General features: G+C 37.2%; 1 protein-coding gene across 1 annotated transcript in view; it reads left to right on the top strand.

The window, feature by feature from the left end:
* The window catches only part of LOC121384027 (synaptogenesis protein syg-2-like), a 124,881-nt gene that overhangs the window by 56,131 nt on the left and 45,832 nt on the right, over window positions 1-22,918 (top strand). The gene's annotated exons all lie outside the window — the stretch shown is intronic.

Raw genomic sequence — 22,918 nt, 5'->3', positions numbered from 1 at the left:
ATTCTTTAAAATTAAATCAGAAAGAGGTTACAGGTCACCATTTATGACGTCATAACAAGCTACCAAACATACGTGATTAGTAAATAATATTGAAAGCGGTAGAGCCGGGTAGCTGTTACTCCGTTTTTTAAAAGAAAGAAAGAAAGAAATATTTTATTTAACGACGCACTCAACACATTTTATTTACGGTTATATGGCGTCAGACATATGGTTAAGGACCACACAGATTTTGAGAGGAACCCCGCTGTCGCCACTAAATGGGCTACTCTTCCAATTAGCAGCAAGGGATCTTTTATTTGCACTTCCCACAGGCAGGATAGCACAAACCATGGCCTTTGTTGAACCAGTTATGGATCACTGGTCGGTGCAAGTGGTTTACACCTACCCACTGAGCCTTGCGGAGCACTCACTCGGGGTTTGGAGTCGGTATTTGGATTAAAAATCCCATGCTTCGACTGGGATCCGAACCAAGTACCTACCGGCCTGTAGACCGATGACCTACCTCGACGCCACCGAGGCCGGTCACTTTTTTAAAAGTGGAGATGGTTTGAAATTCATGCAGTGCTGTGATTACAGCAATTTAAAACAATAACGGGCGGGATGTAGCCAGTGGTAAAGTGTTCGGTGTGGGATCGATCCTTGTCGGTGGCCGTATTGGGCTATTTCTCGCTCCAGCCAGTGCCAACTTATATAACAAAGGTCGTGGTATGTACTATCTTTTCAGTGGGATGGTGCATATAAAAGATTCTTTGCTGCTAATCGAAAAGAGTAGCCCATGAAGTGGCGACAGCGGGTTTCCTCTCTCAGTATCTGTGTGGTCCTTAACCATATGTCTGATGCCATATAACCGTAAATAAAATGTGCTGAGTGCGTCGTTAAATAGAACATTTCCTTCCTTCCTTTAAAATAATATATAACACGTTTCCGGGATTGGTTGTAATATGTAACCAACTGAAAGTATAGATTCTTTCGTGGGTTTCCAGTAGTTTACGTTCAACCTACCCTTGCCTCTGATTGGTTTGATTCTGTACCGGTAGATGAACCATGCAAGAAGTGCTATCAGGGCGATGAATATACATATTCCAATCCCGATTCCAATCCCAGCACCAGTTGATCCATTTTGGTCGCCTGGCAGTCCTAGTAAACAATAATTTAATATCATCAATAATTCAAAGGTGATTCATTTTGGTCGTCTACCAGTGTGACGGAACATGCTCTTAATTTGTTTTCGCCTGTGGCGATATTTATTGTTTTAGAGGGCCGTGTGCAGTTCCAATATGCACTTAAGCCCAGGTGGGCACTTTGTTACGTAATACCTCTGCGCGACAGTGGTCGTGCTGTTTTCAATACACACCCAGACCAGGTGCGGAGGCCATGTGGCCAGTAGTTACGTAATACCTCCGCGAGTGCGGTTTTTACGACCGTGATTTTGGCGAACTAGGCGACGACCAGTCTTGGCTTCTAAGAAAGAGATGCCGTCTTGGTAACTGTGGAAATATCACTTGTAGGTATTCGGTGCCGCGATGTACCCCCAGGCGATATTCGGATTTTTATGATAAATAGCTAGGGTTTTAGATTTATCGGGGAGAAACAAAAGGAAGGCTCCAGGGGATTGTTGTCCGTCCGGACTGGTAAATATATTATTCCTGCTCTGTGTATAACCTTGATGTGATTGATGTGACTTTAAATATTTTAATACTGTATTATACCAATATTATTTAGACGGTGCTGCCGGTAATCTGACGCAGTAAACTGTAGGCTCACTGTTCTAATATATATAAAGCTTAACCGGTCATCCTAGAGGACCTAGGTAAACTGTAGGTTATTGTCTTTATTGTGATAGGTACCAGTATTAATTCTGTATTACAAGGTTACTGAATGAGTAGTTAAGGGTTAATTAAAAATTAACCAGTTAGGAATAGAGTTGTAAATCCTTTATTAATTAAGTTCCCCTGGAAGCGTTTCTCAATTATCACACGTGTGGGTGTTGTGTCACGGTGAAGTGATTACAATATTGTGTAAACTAGACACCTAGAGATTAACTAATTAAGTGATCAGTTCTGGGTTGTTATTATTTGTTGTTGTTAATTAACTACTGCGGCAGTACATTTGTCAGCGTAGTATTAATACAGATTCCAAAGCGTATTGTGTTTTGTTGTGTTTTCTAGTGAACTAAACGTGCTATAATAATATATACTTTATATAAGATCTTATCTCTGATCATACCTAGACGAGCCACGCGGGTTTTTGAACTGCCCGTTACAGAGAGATCTAATAGATATACAGTTAGGAGAGATATTTGGATAATCGTGTTTCATTCAGTTACGGGTATCATAGGATCCCCGTGACAACCAGTAAACAATAATTTAATATCATCAATAATTCAAAGGTGATTCATGTTGATCGTCTACCAGTAAACAATAATTTAATATCATCAATAATTAAAAGGTGATTCATTTTGATCGCCTACCAGTTCTAGTAAACAATAATTTAATATCATCAATAATTCAAAGGTGGTTCATTTTGGTTGCCTACCAGTTCTAGTAAACAATAATTTAATATCATCAATACTTCAAAGGTGGTTCATTTTGGTAGCCTACCCGTTCTAGTAAATAATAATTTAATATCATCAATACTTCAAAGGTGGTTCATTTTGGTAGCCTACCCGTTCTAGTAAATAATAATTTAATATCATCAATACTTCAAAGGTGGTTCATTTTGGTAGCCTACCAGTTCTAGTAAACAATAATTTAATATCATCAATACTTCAAAGGTGATTCATTTTGGTCGCCTGGCAGTTCTAGTAAATAACAGCTTAATATGATCAATAATTCAAAGGTGATTCATTTTGATCGCCCGGCAGTTCTACTAAACAATAGTTTAATATAATCAATAATTCAAAGGTGATTCTGTTTGGTCACATACCAGTCCACGCAAGCAATAATTTAATATCATCAATAATTCAAAGGTGATTCATTTTGCTCGCTTACCAGTTCTAGTAAACAATAATTTAATATCATCAATACTTCAAAGGTGATCCATTTTGGTAGCCTACCAGTTCTAGTAAATAATAATTTAATATCATCAATAATTCAAAGATGATTCATTTTGCTCGCCTACCAGTTCTAGTAAACAATAATTTAATATAATTAATAATTCGAAGGTCATTGATAAACAATAATTTAATATCATCAATAATCATAAATGATTTTCCTATCTACACCCATAAACATAGGAACGAAACTACACGGGCGGACAACGGATTCTGAGTAAGGTGTGGGGGCGAAGTATGAAAGGGGGCAGGGGTCTGGTGTTTACTTGAATACTGGTGCTCAGAGACCCTTCAACAATTACGTAACGCAAATTGGGCATGTTTGTGTTTTCTAACTTGCCCCGGTAGTTTGTATCTTGAGGCATTCTGTAATGTTAAGACCACTCCCTCCCCTTCTTAAGTTATCAAAAGTTCACTTCATACTTGCAACAAGCGCAGGCCCGCGCGTGTTAATTTGATTGTTACACTTGACTTAGTTAGCGAAGACAGTTTCAGTGCTTTACATTCTATGTGCACAGATTCAACTTTGAATAGTTCGTAGAATTGTGCCTATTGAGAAATCGTTTGTATTTTCTTTAAAGGTCCACAATAATGGCATATTTTTAATACACAGTATATATAAAAAATACATAAAGATTACATTATTAACCATAAAAAAACTAAAATACTACCCGAATTATTAATAAAGGGACTTTTTGTAAAACGCTCGGGGAAAAACCACTGATCCAGTCGATTTGACCCGCATCTGACCTGTGACGTAGCATCAGGTGAATTCCATTCATTTATTAGTAGGTTAGCATGGCGACAGCATGTAATGATTCTTCGGAAAATAGCTCATTCTTATCGGACGTTAGTTTGGACATTTCGGACTTGTCGCATTTGTCTATTTATTCTAATGCTACCTCGATTGGTGAGGAAGAAGGAGAAAATCCGTTTGGGGTACTTCCCTATCATTTTAAACCGTAGTACACCGACGATAATCCGTCGAGCCAAATGCGGTCAGCCTATTTGCAGCCCGTAACCCGGACATCTCCCGGCGACAAAAACAAAGCCCGAATGTTAATGCCGAGGTGTACATTGTTCATATTTGGCACAAAGATACACCTCAACACGATGCATTTATACATGTTAAAAAAATAAATGTAGGAAAAATATTTTTAGAAAAAATACTAATTAATATTAACTGATGACTGGATAGCATTTAAATAATTAATGTATTCCAGTTATTATTAAAAACAACAAATACATGTACATACATTAAATATGTTTTTAAAAAAGATCATTAAATATATTAAACAAGGCGCATTCATCGTCAGTCTAATCATAACTTGGTTACATCTACGATTGGTACCTGTTTCGTTTACAAAATATGAATATAGAAGATTTTATTGTTCGAAGTTAATCCTTTAATTGGTTAACTAAAGGCTTATTTGCAAAAGCAATTACATGTCTACAGATTTCGCAGACATCGGTAGCTCGGACAGCATGTGACACAGTCGGCTCACTACGAGATCAATGAATCTAAGTGGTTGTGTGTGTACTGCCAATATGCTACGGTATATGTGATTATGTAATGTCGTTGTAAAGAGGTGTTTTCAGACGTCGGATGCACGTTTGTTCCTAATTTGCTCTGTTGGTGTCGGAAGGTGTGAATTCCGTTGTAATAAACAGAATAACACTGATGTAGGCCTATGTTTGTTCCCGACAATTTGTGGTCGGATGGTGTAAATGTCGCGGTAACGATGGTCGTTGTAACGAGGTCTGACTGTATATGTTAAAACAATAAATGTAGGAAAAAAAAAAAAAATGAAAAAATCGCATTAACATTCGGTAGGCCTATCTGTTTTTGTTTTCGAGCGATGTTCGGGATATCGTTATGTACAGCCCGAACATGAAAAATGCGATTTTTGTTTTTTAATATTTTTCCTACATTTTTTTTTTTAACATATATAAATGCATCGTGTTGAGGTGTATCTTTCTGCCAAATATGAACAATGTACACCTCGGCATTAACATTTGGGCTTTGTTTTTGTCTCCGGGCCGCAAATAGGCTGAACAGGGGGAATACAGGCTTGGAACAGACAAGTTCTTTAACAAAAGTTTCGGTGCCATTCCCATCGACCATCTTAGATAATTGTCGTAATCCCCAGGTGTGAAGTGGTCACTGCAAATCTAATCCCATCTTGACGGTCCTTTCCAATACGCACGTGTTCGGTTTAAGAACTGCTTCCGTGTAAACAATGTCGGTTTGTCTTTCGGAAAAATATGCAAACATCTTTTGCCTTTAACTGCAGATTTTGTACATCCATACAACGAACAATGGTTCACCATGTTTCACATTTGAAAGATATCTTCAAAATAATATTTCAAACATACAATTCAAAGAAAGAAAGAAAGAAATGTTTTATTTAACGACGCACTCAACACATTTTTTTAATTTACGGTTATATGGCGTCAGACATATGGTTAAGGACCACACAGATTTTGAGAGGAAACCCGCTGTCGCCACTACATGGGCTACTCTTCCGATTAGCAGCAAGGGATCTTTTATTTGCGCTTCCCACAGGCAGGATAGCACAAACCATGGCCTTTGTTGAACCAGTTATGGATCACTGGTCGGTGCCAGTGGTTTACCCCTATCCATTGAGCATTGCGGAGCACTCACTCAGGGTTTGGAGTCGGTATCTGGATTACAAATCCCATGCCTCGACTGGGATCCGAACCCAGTACCTACCACGACGCCACCGAGGCCGGTACATACAATTCAATTCAATAGAATAACATTTTCGCGTTTTAAAAATACACGTGTTCCACCGGTTAGCACGTCACGGGGTCACGTGACTTGACTCTTGGAGTTCAGAGGCTTTTTGGCAAGCGATGGGAAAAACGCGACTTTTTATTGCGAATATATTAAAAACGGGTAAATATTTTAAAATTTATTTTATTGATACTTCATATATATTGTAAAAGGTATACGTAGATACCAAACAATAGTGAATTACGTTTTTGATAAATGTAGACCTTTAATGATTTAATATTACGCTATCATTTGTATATTTAGTATTTATTGTTAATTAATATCTGGTTGATTGTTTTTTTTTAATTTTGATTAATGAAAACATCAACTGCAGGTTATAATAATGTAATTATAACCAAACTGATTTTTAAAATACAGAATTAAAAAACTGCATGTTTATGTATTACTTACCTACAGTGGTGACATTAACAACACTGGATGTTACGAATCCCCGTGAATTAGTGGACACTATTCGCATAAAGTAGGTGCGCCCTGGATGTAGGTCGAGAATACCACCAGTGACATTTCGGTATCGTCCTGGGTCCCTCAGATTTTCGTGCCTAGTGGACCAAATGCCGTGGCTGTAATCTCGTTCTGATGCAAACTGGAGAGAGAATGTTTGTGTGGTGCCGCCATCAAAGGGAGACAACCACTGTACGAAGACGCTATCCATAGAAGTGTTTACAACCGATAACTTTTCAATTCTAAACGGTTTCACTGAAAACGTATAAACATACAGGTGAATAATTATACAGTACAGTAAAACATAAAAAAACAAGGAAAATAAACGAAATAAAACGAAAATCACTATACTACACTACACTACACTACACTACACTACACTACACTACACTACATTAAACTATACTACACTACGCCAGCTCCGTAGAAACCGGGTGGGGGCTATGTCCCCCATTCTAGAACGAAAATGTAATGTGATAATAATAAAAGGCAAATGGACCAGTTTATACTGACTATGATATAGAAGCAGACCGATTAGTATTATATAAACACTGACAGAGACATAAATACATGACAGAAAATAGACATTAATATGACAACACACACTGATAGAATAACAAACGGATTTAACATTTATACACTGATATGAGAACAGACTAAACATTTAGACACTGATATGAGAACACGCTAAACATTTAGACACTGATATCATAACAGACTAAACATTTAGATATTGATGTGATAACAGACTAAACATTTAGACACTGATATGATAACAGACTAAACATTTAGACACTGATGTGATAACAGACTAAACATTTAGATATTGATGTGATAACAGACTAAACATTTAGACACTGATATGATAACAGAATAAACATTTAGACACTGATATGATAACAGACTAAACATTTAGACACTGATATGATAACAGACTAAACATTTAGACACTGATATGATAACAGACTAAACATTTAGACACTGATGTGATAACAGACTAAACATTTAGATATTGATGTGATAACAGACTAAACATTTAGACACTGATATTTAGACACTGATATGATAACAGAATAAACATTTAGACACTGATATGATAACAGACTAAACATTTAGACACTGATATGATAACAGACTAAACATTTAGATATTGATGTGATAACAGACTAAACATTTAGACACTGATGTGATAACAGACTAAACATTTAGACACTGATATTTAGACACTGATATGATAACAGACTAAACATTTAGACACTGATATGATAACAGACTAAACATTTAGATATTGATGTGATAACAGACTAAACATTTAGACACTGATATTTAGACACTGATATGATAACAGACTAAACATTTAGACACTGATATGATAACAGACTAAACATTTAGACACTGATGTGATAACAGACTAAACATTTAGATATTGATGTGATAACAGACTAAACATTTAGACACTGATGTGATAACAGACTAAACATTTAGATATTGATGTGATAACAGACTAAACATTTAGACACTGATGTGATAACAGACTAAACATTTAGATATTGATGTGATAACAGACTAAACATTTAGACACTGATATGATAACAGACTAAACATTTAGATATTGATGTGATAACAGACTAAACATTTAGACACTGATATGATAACAGACTAAACATTTAGATATTGATGTGATAACAGACTAAACATTTAGACACTGATATGATAACAGACTAAACATTTAGACACTGATGTGATAACAGACTAAACATTTAGATATTGATGTGATAACAGACTAAACATTTAGACACTGATATTTAGACACTGATATGATAACAGACTAAACATTTAGACACTGATATGATAACAGACTAAACATTTAGACACTGATGTGATAACAGACTAAACATTTAGATATTGATGTGATAACAGACTAAACATTTAGACACTGATATTTAGACACTGATATGATAACAGAATAAACATTTAGACACTGATATGATAACAGATTAAACAATTAGACACTGATATGATAACACATTAAACATTTAGACACTGGTAGGATAACATAGTATACATTTACACAGTGACAGGATAACAGATTAAACATTTAGACTCTGATACGATAACACATTAAATATTTAGACATCGATATGATCACATACTCGTACATGTATTAAACATTTAACCACTGATATGATAACATGCATGTATTAAACATTTAGACACTAATGTTGTAATAGATTAAACATTTAGACACTGACACGGAAACAAAACAAAACTGACATTAAACACTAATACAATTTAATTTTATTTATAGTTAATTTTGTGCTTAGATCTAACTAAGGTTCAGGACAGTGGATCTGACTAATGACACGCTATACAGCGTGGCGCCACTAAGCAAAGTGGATTTGACTAATGACACGCTATACAGCGAGGCGCCACTAACCAAAGTGGATCTGACTAATGACACGCTATACAGCGAGGCGCCACTAAGAAAAGTGGATCTGACTAATGACACGCTATGCAGCGAGGTGCCACTAAGCAAAGTGGATCTGACTAATGACACGCTATGCAGCGAGGCGCCTCTAAGCAAAGTGGATCTGACTAATGACACGCCATACAGCGAGGCGCCACTAAGCAAAGTGGATCTGACTAATGACACACCATACAGCGAGGCGCCACTAAGCAAAGTGGATCTGACTAATGACACGCTATACAGCGAGGCGCCACTAAGCAAAGTGGATCTGACTAATGACACGCTATACAGCGAGGCCCCACTAAGCAAAGTGGATCTGACTAATGACACGCTATACAGCGAGGCGCCACTAAGCAAAGTGGATCTGACTAATGACACGCTATACAGCGAGGCGCCACTAAGCAAAGTGGATCTGACTAATGACACGCTATACAGCGAGGCGCCACTAAGCAAAGTGGACACCCATATCAGAGCAGTACTTAGCCTAAACTATTTAGGAGACAGACAAGTATTATATAAGGACGTAGTCGTAGTTTTAAAATTTGCTGATATGTCATTTAAGAAATATTCATTTTTCTCTCTGAATCGGTATTGTTTAGTAAGGTTATCTATTCTTATTGTCTATACACATAATAGAGACCTAATTTAACACTTAAGAGACCGTGAAACTAACACCAATCTAATTAAAATTAGCTCCACTATTACATGTGGATCTAACAGCAGCCCGTTGGAGCTCTATGTCCAGTTGACCTTTCATTCGACCAATCAAAACCTTACTTGCAAAATCATGCCAGTGATTTGAAAAGAATTTGAAAACATTCGGGATTATGCCGAGGGTTTACGAAATGATTCGGGTGAATTACGAAGTATTCCGGAAACTAATTTCAATATAAAATTTTAAATAAAATTTGTTTCAAAACGAAAACAAAAACATGATGGTATAGCCATAAAATCTGTTTATACTAATATACAATCCTGAGTTTATTACTGCACTTTTCCCCCTGTTTTTTCAATGTTGAAATAGACCAACAAGTTCGCCTATTGCTTAAATAGTCTCGCCCGATATTTTTAGAATTTGTATGCTCCCGAATAACGCTATAAAAGACGAAGTGTAATTGGTCGATATTTAAATTGTTATTTATAGATGAAATGTCACCTGGACATGGGAGTCCACGCAATGCTGTTAGATCTATTGGTATATACCAGTAGAGCTAATTTTAATCAGATTGAACTAACTTGTGAGCGGGGCAGTACTTACCATCAGATTTCAATGTAAAGTTTGCAATATCTGCTTGTCCTTGAGAGTTATTCGAGACGACGGTGTAGATGGCGTAGTCCTCTGGGGATGTGATGCTGATCGTCAACACCGAACGCAAACTTGAAGACGAGACTGCAGTGTTGGGTTGTAATCGCTGATGATTGCCATTTGAGTCCAGTTGAAACCAGCTGAATTTTGGAGATGGATAGGCCACAACGGTAACCTCAAATCTCGCGACTTGGTTTATTTTCAGTGTGAGTGTCCTCGAACTTGATCTTTGCATTCGGGGTTTACCTATAAATGAATACATTAGTACGTGTATTATAGCTAACGGTTTGCCTGTAATTGAATACAGTAGTAGAAGTATTGTATGTAACAAGAAAGAAAGGAAGTATTGTATGTAACAAGAAAGAAAGGAAGTATTGTAGATAGCAAGAAAGAAAGGAAGTATTGTAGATAGCAAGAAAGAAAGGAAGTATTGTAGGTAACAAGAAAGAAAGGAAGTATTGTAGGTAGCAAGAAAGAAAGGAAGTATTGTAGGTAACAAGAAAGAAAGGAAGTATTGTTGGTAACAAGAAAGAAAGGAAGTATTGTAGGTAGCAAGAAAGAAAGGAAGTATTGTAGATAGCAAGAAAGAAAGGAAGTATTGTAGATAGCAAGAAAGAAAGGAAGTATTGTAGGTAGCAAGAAAGAAAGGAAGTATTGTAGGTAACAAGAAAGAAAGGAAGTATTGTTGGTAACAAGAAAGAAAGGAAGTATTGTAGGTAGCAAGAAAGAAAGGAAGTATTGTAGATAGCAAGAAAGAAAGGAAGTATTGTAGGTAACAAGAAAGAAAGGAAGTATTGTAGGTAGCAAGAAAGAAAGGAAGTATTGTAGATAGCAAGAAAGAAAGGAAGTATTGTAGGTAGCAAGAAAGAAAGGAAGTATTGTAGTTAGCAAGAAAGGAAGTATTGTAGGTAGCAAGAAAGAAAGGAAGTATTGTAGGTAGCAAGAAAGAAAGGAAGTATTGTAGATAGCAAGAAAGAAAGGCGGATATCCACCTTTAATTATTTCACAGAGCGCTTAATCGTGTCTGTCAAGATGTCTGTCAATTTCATTGGGTTTTGGGGTTTTTTTTATTATTATTATTATTTATTCACAGAACCCCTGTTTACATTTGTTATCTGTCCCAACCACAGGGATTAAGTGACAGAGTTACAATACAACATTATACATTACCATTTTGGTATACAGATCTAAATTTTAGATGTCAATTTAATGATATTGTATGCCGTATGACTAATTTTGACAACTATTTTTGCTATATTGAGATGCACTGAGAATATGATGACAGTTCCTACACCCATTCCATTAAAACAGTTTACATTTCACAAGTTTATATCCACCAAAGGTTTAAGCACACATCTGATGGATACACCTGCCGCGTTCATCAGATATATGTGCTCAAATCAGAGTGGGGAAATACGTTTGGTTCTAGCTGATTAGATAACAACTCTGATCTAACCTCTTCGTTCATTCATTTACTGTTACTTTCGTGTTTATATCAAATTAAGGTTCAAGCACGCTGTCATGGGCACACATACGCTATAAGCTACATTATATATCCTAAACACGCATCGGCTAAGACACATAGTGTGTATCCTAGATAGCAGCTATATGTATGTATCTAGGATACATGATGTGTGTCTGTGATAGCCGATGTGTCTAGGATAACTGACGTGTGTCTAGGATAGCTGATGTGTTTCTATGATAGCTGCTGTGTTTCTAAGATAGCTGATGTATGTCTAGGATACATGGTGTGTGTCTGTGATAGCTGGTGTGTTTCTAGGACAGCTGATGTGTGTTCAGGATAGCTGATGCGTGTCTATGATAGCTGATGTGAGTGTCTATGATAGCTGAGGTATGTCTGTGACAGCTGATGTGTGTCTATGACAGCTGATGTGTGTCTGTGATAGCTGATGTGTGTCTATGACAGCTGATGTGTTTCTAGGATAGCTTATGTGTGTCTACGATAGCTTATGTATGTTTAGGATAGCTAATGTGTGTCTATGATAGCTGATGTGTTTCTAGGATAGCTGATATGTGTCTATGATAGCTGATGTGTGTGTTGGATACTTGATATATGTCCATGATAGCTGATATATGTCTAGGATAGCTGATGTGCATGTCCATGATAGTTGATGTATGTCTAGGATAGCTGGTGTGTGTCTACAATAACTGATGTGTGTCTATGATAGTTGGTGTATTTCTATGATAGCTGATGTATGTCTGTGATAGCTGATGTGTGTCTAGGATAGCTGATGTGTGTCTAGGATAGCTGATGTATGTATATGATAGCTTGTGTGCCTATGGTAGCTGATGTGTGTCTCTGATAGCTGCTGTGTGTCTATGATAGCTGATGCATGATCAGGATAGCTGATGCGTGTCTATGATAGCTGACGTGTGTCTAGGATAGCTGATGTGTGTTTATGATAGATGATGTGTGTCTAGGATAGCTGATGTGTGTCTAGCATAGCTGATGTGTGTCTGTGATAGCTGATGTGTGTCTGTGATAGCTGATGTGTGTCTGTGATAGCTGATGTATGTCTGTGATAGCTGATGTGTGTCTAGGATAGCTGATGTGTGTCTAGGATAGCTGATGTGTGTTTATGATAGATGATGTGTGTCTAGGATAGCTGATGTGTGTCTAGGATAGCTGATGTGTGTCTGTGATAGCTGATGTGTGTCTGTGATAGCTGATGTGTGTCTAGGATAGCTGATGTGTGTCTAGGATAGCTGATGTGTGTTTATGATAGCTCGTGTGTCTATGATAGATGATGTGTGTCTAGGATAGCTGATGTATGTCTAGGATAGCTGATGTGTGTCTAGGATAGCCAATGTGTGTCTATGATAGTTGATGTATGCCTAAGATAGCTGATTTGTGTCTATGTTAACATATGTGTCTCTAGGATGGCTGATGTGTGTCTAGGATAGCTGGTGTGTTTCTAGGATAGCTAGTGTTTGTTCAGGATAGCTGATGCGTGTTTTGGATAGTTGATGTATGTCTTGGATAGTTGATGTGTATCTAGGATAGCTGATGTATGTATATGATAGCTTGTGTGCCTATGGTAGCTGATGTGTGTCTATGATAGCTGCTGTGTGTCTATGATAGCTGATGCATGATCAGGATAGCTGATGCGTGTCTATGATAGCTGACGTGTGTCTAGGATAGCTGATGTGTGTTTATGATAGATGATGTGTGTCTAGGATAGCTGATGTGTGTCTAGGATAGCTGATGTGTGTCTGTGATAGCTGATGTGTGTCTGTGATAGCTGATGTATGTCTGTGATAGCTGATGTGTGTCTAGAATAGCTGATGTGTGTCTAGGATAGCTGATGTGTGTCTATGATAGATGATGTGTGTCTAGGATAGCTGATGCATGATCAGGATAGCTGATGCGTGTCTGTGATAGCTGATGTGTGTCTGTGATAGCTGATGTATGTCTGTGATAGCTGATGTGTGTCTAGGATAGCTGATGTGTGTCTAGGATAGCTGATGTGTGTTTATGATAGTTGATGTGTGTCTGTGATAGCTGATGTATGTCTGTGATAGCTGATGTGTATCTAGGATAGCTGATGTGTGTCTATGGTAGATGATGTATGTCTATGATAGCTCGTGTGTCTATGATAGATGCTGTGTGTCTAGGATAGCTGATGTATGTCTAGGATAGCTGATGTGTGTCTAGGATAGCTGATGTGTGTCTGTGATAGCTGATGTGTGTCTGTGATAGCTGATGTATGTCTGTGATAGCTGATGTGTGTCTAGGATAGCTGATGTATGTCTAGGATAGCTGATGTGTGTCTAGGATAGCCAATGTGTGTCTATGATAGTTGATGTATGCCTAAGATAGCTGATTTGTGTCTATGTTAACATATGTGTCTCTAGGATGGCTGATGTGTGTCTAGGATAGCTGGTGTGTTTCTAGGATAGCTAGTGTTTGTTCAGGATAGCTGATGCGTGTTTTGGATAGTTGATGTATGTCTTGGATAGTTGATGTGTATCTAGGATAGCTGATGTATGTATATGATAGCTTGTGTGCCTATGGTAGCTGATGTGTGTCTATGATAGCTGCTGTGTGTCTATGATAGCTGATGCATGATCAGGATAGCTGATGCGTGTCTATGATAGCTGACGTGTGTCTAGGATAGCTGATGTGTGTTTATGATAGATGATGTGTGTCTAGGATAGCTGATGTGTGTCTAGGATAGCTGATGTGTGTCTGTGATAGCTGATGTGTGTCTGTGATAGCTGATGTATGTCTGTGATAGCTGATGTGTGTCTAGAATAGCTGATGTGTGTCTAGGATAGCTGATGTGTGTCTATGATAGATGATGTGTGTCTAGGATAGCTGATGCATGATCAGGATAGCTGATGCGTGTCTGTGATAGCTGATGTGTGTCTGTGATAGCTGATGTATGTCTGTGATAGCTGATGTGTGTCTAGGATAGCTGATGTGTGTCTAGGATAGCTGATGTGTGTTTATGATAGTTGATGTGTGTCTGTGATAGCTGATGTATGTCTGTGATAGCTGATGTGTATCTAGGATAGCTGATGTGTGTCTATGGTAGATGATGTATGTCTATGATAGCTCGTGTGTCTATGATAGATGATGTGTGTCTAGGATAGCTGATGTATGTCTAGGATAGCTGATGTGTGTCTAGGATAGCTGATGTGTGTCTGTGATAGCTGATGTGTGTCTGTGATAGCTGATGTATGTCTGTGATAGCTGATGTGTGTCTAGGATAGCTGATGTGTGTCTAGGATAGCTGATGTGTGTTTATGATAGTTGATGTGTGTCTGTGATAGCTGATGTATGTCTGTGATAGCTGATGTGTATCTAGGATAGCTGATGTGTGTCTATGGTAGATGATGTATGTCTATGATAGCTCGTGTGTCTATGATAGATGATGTGTGTCTAGGATAGCTGATGTGTGTCTAGGATAGCTGGTGTGTTTCTAGGATAGCTAGTGTTTGTTCAGGATAGCTGATGCGTGTTTTGGATAGTTGATGTATGTCTTGGATAGTTGATGTGTATCTAGGATAGTTGATGTATGTCTAGGATAGCTGATGCGTGTCTAGGATAGCTGAGTGTCTAGGATAGCTTGTGTATTTCTAGGATAGCTAATGTTTGTTCAGGATAGCTGATGCGTGTTTTGAATAGTTGATGTGTATCTTGGATAGTTGATGTGTGTCACGGATAGTTGATGTGTGTCACAGATAGCTGATGTGTGTCTAGGATAGCTGGTGTGTTTCTAGGATAGCTAGTGTTTGTTCAGGATAGCTGATGCGTGTTTTGGATCGCTGATGTGTGTCTAGGATAGCTGATGTGTGTCTAGGATAGTTGATGTGTTTCTAGGATAGTTGATGTGTGTCTAGAATGGTTGATGTTTCTTAACTGAAAATAAGAATACAAAATTAATTCAAAAGAAATTTAATAGCACAAATGGAAATATTAAATGTCACTTACATAAAACATTAACTTTTTTCAGCTGAGATCTCTTCATCCCTGTTATGCCGTTGAGGGATTCACACATGTACATTCCGGAGTGAGCACAACTGACATTCTGTATTTTGTAAATAATCTTGTTTGTGGGCCTTTCTATCACGGCGTCTCGGATGGACAGGTGATTCACTGTAGCAGACAACCTGGCAGATGGGAGACTCTGTACCCGGCAGGTAACCACGAAGGGGTGATTCTCCATGGGGTTCACTTCACTGACACTGATAGCGGGATTGTCTTGGTCTGGAGGAGGGAGAAACAACAGTAATAATTGTCTTCGAATGTTATTCTTTTTAAACTTCATCCATTTTAGAACTTACTTGCACCGAGCAGCCACCTGTCTTAACACATCACGTTAATATTATATGTTATCAAATCATCTAACACAGTGGTACTGATAGGAATTAAGTACTGAAACGTGTTCATATATTCTCGGGTGGGTTAAAATATTGACACATTTTGTACACCTAGTTAATGAAACAAACGAATGAATGCATCAATGAATGCATGCATGAATGAATGAATGAATGAATTAATGAATGAATGAATGAATGCACGAACGAACGAAGGAACGAACGAACAAACGAATGAATGAATGAATGAAAGCACGAACGAACGAACGAACGAATACAAATTAACTAATTAATGTTCTTCGACACTTGAGCGCAAAAAAAAAAAAAAAAATGAGTGTCAAAAAAAGGTATGTATAAGAAATAAATCACTGAAGCTTACAAAAGACTATTACGGAGAAGGATGCAGACTTGACAACAGGGCAGGTGTTCCCAGGAGTTGGTCTCAGCGAGGTGCTCGCCGAACACGTGTAGGAACCGGTTGCCGTCCGCCTCACTCGGGTCACCGTTAACACCTTACTGGTCCCGGAGATCTTCCCTGGTCCAGACCATCTGAAGACAATAGGCCTTCCCGTATTAGATGCAGCAGGGATACACAACAGGGCCAAGCTCGAATACTCGATGGTCTTGATGGGTGAGACTCTGGTAACAGAAATCGATGACGGTCCATCTGAAAGTTTTAATTTGTAAAATTAACACATTAAAGGTGCTCCTATGTCAAAGTTACAATAATGGCAGTTCCCGCCAGAAATATTTACTAATTTTTGCTTTGAAACATAAAGTTTATACCTTCAGCTATATGCCTATAAAAAAATTACAATTAAATAATTTCATTTACTAGTAAAATTATTTTTATTTTAGGGTAGAATCTGGACAGTGTATCACACGCATGAACTAGTGACGTCAATGTTTTATGCGTACCCATTCAACACACTATGTTTACTTAGAATTCTTTGTGGCCAACTTACAACAGAAACAAAGATGGTGATCATGCTAAGTTTAGCCACAAATTATTCGGGAAACGCTTTTGTCTTCAACTGGGAGACGTTATTATTATTTTCCAATGCGCGTGCTGTAACCTCACCGTGGTGCAGGGGTGTAACATTTTCTTTGAGAATGGCCAATACAGCACACATTGAAATTTTGAGTAAAAGTCAGTATCTATCTGTGATATTTGTAAGTTTGCACAGTTCTTTACACTGTTTCTATTTGGATCTTGAATTTTTGTATTGATGTTGATCATCACCGTATTTGTTTGCATTACCATAGTTTGACACCCAATAGCCGATGTATTTTTCGTGCTGGGGTGTCGTTAAACATTCATTCATTCATTCATTCATTCATTCATTATTATTATTATTATTCTATAGTTAATTATGGAAAGATTATGCGTGGGATCGATTCATTTCTGGTTATTTATTACAAATAAATGTAAAAATAAGGAAAAATTGTAGTTTCAGCTTTAACATAAAACCTTTAATGGAAACTGTTGCTCATTATAGCCATAACTATAACGCTCGTATAAAATAATAGTCAGGTTCTCTATGTCTAGATTTTCACTTTCGATTAAATTTTATTTAAATTTAAAAATGTATGCATTTTTGGAAACTTCATAGAATAACCAGTCAGAAAACAAATGTAATTTTTCCAATTGTGAATATGAGGATTTTCTCAATATCTCCTTCTAGATGACTAGAATCACGATTCTAGTGGCCGAACCTACAGTTTCCGGGTCAAGGAAGCCAATGGTGCTACAAATGATAAACGTCATAGTTTGCGGCATAATTTTTACATTTTGAATGAAAGTTTGAATTTTAAAAATATCACATATTCTATATGACTTAATATTCTGGTTTTAGTAGCCAAATTTACATTTCCATGGTCAGTGGATCAAATCTTCTTTAAAATGTGATTAGACTCACCATAATCGTGTTAATTCTGAAAAATCCTTATCAGAGATATCATGCCTTTAAGGTGTACGATTTTTGTTTTTTTCTCAGGCAAATCTACTACAATTTAAAACAAACATTTATCATGTACATAATCATGTTAACCATCTTTAAATTCAAAAATATAATCTATGAAGGTCTTAAAAGTAGATTAAAATCCCAGCACAACCATCTTTAAGTAACAGATGCTTTAACAAAAGGAGGCCATTTATCAGTTTCCTTAAACATAATAATCATTGATACACATCAGTATGATGTCTGACGTCTGTCACTCAACTTTACACATCATCATCTTTATCACGGGTATCAGTGCTACTAATATTTTACGTGTTCTCGTCATTATGACAGTCTGTGCTGTACAGTCACAAGTCTGTAACATGTCATGCCCTTCCCTTTGCACGAACACCTGGCTCCTGGACAATCTGTTTTGCACAGACATCTGTTGGTGCCCTACAGTTTGTTTAGACCTGCTAGTGACAAACAGTTTACAGGGGGTCTGCTTTTTTCAGTATAGGAACAGTCCATTTGCATGACTCTGTTGATTTTAAATTTGAAAATCACACTGAGGACCTCAAAGCTATTTTTATGTATTAGATGACACCAGATTTAAGCCACCTAAAACGTTTTGCTTCCCAGTAACTTTAAAAACAAAGTTTAACATTTCATGGGGATAAAAGGCGGCCATGGTTTATAGGGACAACCAAAATCCAATAGCACAGATCGAATGCCAGTGCAGACAACATTTCACAAAGGGGTTTAGCGTATTTTATCCTTTTATTAACCACATTGATCAAGCTATTGACACCAGAGTTTTCAGCTAGCATAGTATCCTGTTTGCTACCGAAGTGCTCATATCCGTGAATTTGGAACCCTTCACATCAATACCCATGGCCAAATTAACACAGTACTGCGTATACATGTATTCCGATATATTTTTGTAGAGTAGAAGTCAGGACTGCGGATGGCTGTGCCACATTGGCAGCCTGTAGCAAGGAATATATTCCAGAAAATCATTGAATTATGTTTAATATTTCTCACAACTGTTGTAGGCAGTGTGGCGTGTGAACGGTAATTCTCAGCACTACATCACGTGAAAGTATGGACCAAAGCAACTATCATCCAAAATCACTTTAGTAAACTTGCCATGCTTTTTTATCACCGGAACACACCATTAATATCTAGCCCAGAACTTATTTACTCTAACTGGAGACTTTAAATTAAATTGCAAAATTAAATTGGCTCAATGCACTGCAGTCATATTTAGACATACATTTTCGAAATTAATGTTGTTTACGCAATAGTGACTAAGCATTTATGTACAATATTGTACTTCTCTCTTAAGGACCTTTAAAGTTGAACGAAAGAAAGAAGTGTTTTATTTAACGACGCACTCAACACATTTTATTTACGGTGATATGGCGTCAGACATATGGTTAAGGACCACACAGATTTTGAGAGGAAGCCCGCTGTCGCCACTACATGGGCTACTCTTCCGATTAGCAGCAAGGGATCTTTTATTTGCGCTTCCCACAGGCAGGACAGCACAAACCATGGCCTTTGTTGAACCAGTTATGGATCACTGGTCGGTGCAAGTGGTTTACACCTACCCATTGAGCCTTGCGGAGCACTCACTCAGGGTTTGGAGTCGGTATCTGGATTAAAAATCCAATGCCTCGACTGGGATCCGAACCCAGTACCTACCAGCCTGTAGACCGATGGCCTGCCACGACGCCACCGAGGCCGGTAAAGTTGAACGAATGCATTGTAAAAAAACAAACACTTGCAGCATCTGACTAAACAAAATGACATCAAAAGCTTCAGATTGTGTTTTGGTACCACTTATACTACAAAGTAGAATGCCGTGCCAAAAGTTGTAAAATTGCAAACAGGTAATGAATAACCGCAATGTACACCCTGTTAGTCTTTGTAATATGTATTTAACGGCCTCGGTGGCGTCGTGGTTAGGCCATCGGACTACAGGCTGGTAGGTACTGGGTTCGGATCCCAGTCGAGGCATGGAATTTTTAATCCAGATACCGACTCCAAACCCTGAGTGAGTGCTCCGCAAGGTTCAATGGGTAGGTTTAAACCACTTGCACCGACCAGTGATCCATAACTGGTTCAACAAAGGCCATGGTTTGTGCTATCCTGCCTGTGGGAAGCGCAACTAAAAGATCCCTTGCTGCTAGTCGGAAAGAGTAGCCCATGAAGTGGCGACAGCAGGTTTCCTCTCAAAATCTGTGAGGTCCTTAACCATATGTCTGACGCCATATAACCGTAAATAAAATGTGTTGAGTGCGTCGTTAAATAAAACATTTCTTTTTTTCGAATCAATAACCGCTACTGTTCAGACGCGCGTGCGTTTTTAATAATATGAAAAATGCATTTTGTGGTATTATAAACAACAGGATGACCAGAAACACTTCGGATCTTCGGAAATGGATAATTTAAACAATAAAATATAAGTAATGTTTGATTTCAGTGATCATAAACGGCTCTAATAGTGAAACATATGCTGTAGTGTTTAAAAACTAGGGTATGTCCCTTTAATGAAGCTTACTGAAAAACGTTAGTAGTAATGTGGTATTTTGTTATCAACTGTACATATCTTAGGAAGTCTCCGTGTTCGTTCAATAAATTACCTATAAAAATGACATCAGTTTTAAGTTATTTTAATATAAAAATGGTTTTATATATACTCAGCGTCACTATTGATGGGTCACTCATATTGTTAATACTACACATGTTAACGATGCCCGTCCAACACACTAATTATGAAAAAAAGAATGTATGGCCTTCGTGGATTAGGCCCAGAGTGAGGTTTCCTAAGTAGCATTTGGATTTCAGTATGAGTAATGGCACTTCCGGTTAGAGGCCACAACAAATTGGTAAAAGTTATAATAACACATGTACCTACTATCACCCCAACAAATGGTTTGTCTCAACGCACCCATGTCTGAAATTCTGTATGTTGTGCCCGTGCAATGCATTCTCACCATGGGTATAAAAGTGTGCATGATTGCCATCCACATATTCACACACACTTCAGTTGAAAATGCGTCGTGTTTTGACTAATGTTGAGAAGGGCAATGGAGTAGGTCTGATACAGGTTAAACACAGTCAGCGAGAAGTCGCGAGGCACTTTAATGTCAGTCAGAGTGTGATTGGGTGGATGAGGCAAATGACTGGATCCGTTTCCTATGCCCAAAGAGCAGGGCCAGCATTAAGCAAAGCAAAAACACGACGCATTTGCAACTGAAGTGTGCGTGAATATGTGGATAGCAATCATTCACACTTTTATACCCATGGGGAGAACGCATTTCACGGGCACAAATACAAAATTTCAGACATGGGTGCGTTGAGATAACCCATTTGTTGGGGTGATAGTAGGTACATGTGTTTGCATAACTTTTACAATTTTGTTGTGGCCTATATCCGGAAGTACCATTACTCATATTGAAATCCAAATGCTACTTAGGAAACCTCACTCTGGGCCTAATCCACGAAGGCCATACATTCCTTCTTTCATAATTAGTGTGTTGGACGGGTATCGTTAACATGTGTAGTACTAACAATATGAGTGACCCTTCAATAGTGACGCTGAGTATATATATATGTATTACTATTGTACAAAATATTAATCCCTACAATGTCATCTATATTTTGTAGGTATTGGTTTTGTTGTATTTGTACCCAGCTATATAATGTATCTCTCCAAAATGTATTTAGTATTTGTTCTAGTTTAAGTGTAATGAAATAGTTACCATGTATAACAAAATCTTTTGTAGATATGCCTGTAATAGATTTGAAGAGATTAGTCCACTTAGGGTTATTCATAAACATACGTCGAATCCATGCATTTTTAGAGCTGTTATATAATTATTTACGTTTATCATTTTGATTCAGTCATCTTTATAATTTTGACTTATTAAAAGGACATTCCCGAGTTTGCTGCATTGTAAGATGTTTCCGATTAATAAAATATTCCTACGAGTAAACTTACATATTAAATGTATTTTCTTGTTTAGAATATCAGTGTCTGTATATTCAATATGTTTCTGGTCGTCTTAATATTTGTAAGAAGCCTAAACTGGATTCTCTGTTCAAATAATTTCGTAAAAAAAATAACATTTTTAGGAAATAAAAGGAAATTTAACCTATTACAAATATTAGAACGACCAGAAACACGTTTAATATACAGCTACTAATATGTTATGCAGAAAAATATATTTGATATGTAATTACAATCGTTACAAATTCTCTGTTAGTCGATAACATCTTAAAAAGTGCAGCAAACTCAGGAATGTCCCTTTAAATTGCGTGCTAATTTTTCACCACCACTTTTCCAAATAAATTTTTTAAATGAAGTATTTAAATATTTTGGTAGTATTTGTCTTGGGTTAGGTAAGGCTATAAATGAATGCGTTATTTTGGGAATTATTAAACTTTTTATAACAGTTATCCTTCCTAAGACAGTTAGCTTTCTAACAGACCTCACATCATAAATGTTTCCATTTCTGCTATTTTCTGTTCATAGTTCAGTTCATTAATTCTGTCTAGTTTTACTTGAAGGTTGATACCAATTAAGATAAACTGTTCTGCACTCCATTCTAACTTCCACCTGGTATGATGGTAAACTATCCAAATAGCTTTTGATTTAGTAAATTAATAGTGTATTGTATAGAAATTCTGGGAAGCAATTAAAAATAAAACTTATAGCATCTACATATTGCGATATTAAGTATTCTTCCCCGTCTAGTGATACCTTTAATATTAGGTGGATGTCTGATTATGATGCTGCTGATTTCAACACATAAAATAAATATATAAGAAGACAAGGGATCACCTTGCCTACAACCTCTTTTTAAGTTAAACGATTCAGAAAGAAATCCGTTTTGTATTACACTTGATCTGGTATTATTATATGTTTTAATCAAATTTTTAATAGACGTCTTAAAGATGTCTAGTGTCTGTTTGTATTACTTAGTTCAAACTAGATTTTACCTCCCAATGATTTGAACATACAATATAGATAGAACGAAGT

The sequence above is a fragment of the Gigantopelta aegis genome, chromosome 2 (assembly GCF_016097555.1).
Source record: "Gigantopelta aegis isolate Gae_Host chromosome 2, Gae_host_genome, whole genome shotgun sequence".
In the NCBI taxonomy this organism is placed as follows: Eukaryota; Metazoa; Mollusca; class Gastropoda; order Neomphalida; family Peltospiridae; genus Gigantopelta; species Gigantopelta aegis.
Note: the sequence above shows the minus strand (reverse complement) of the source record. Positions and strands in the feature narration are given on the sequence as shown.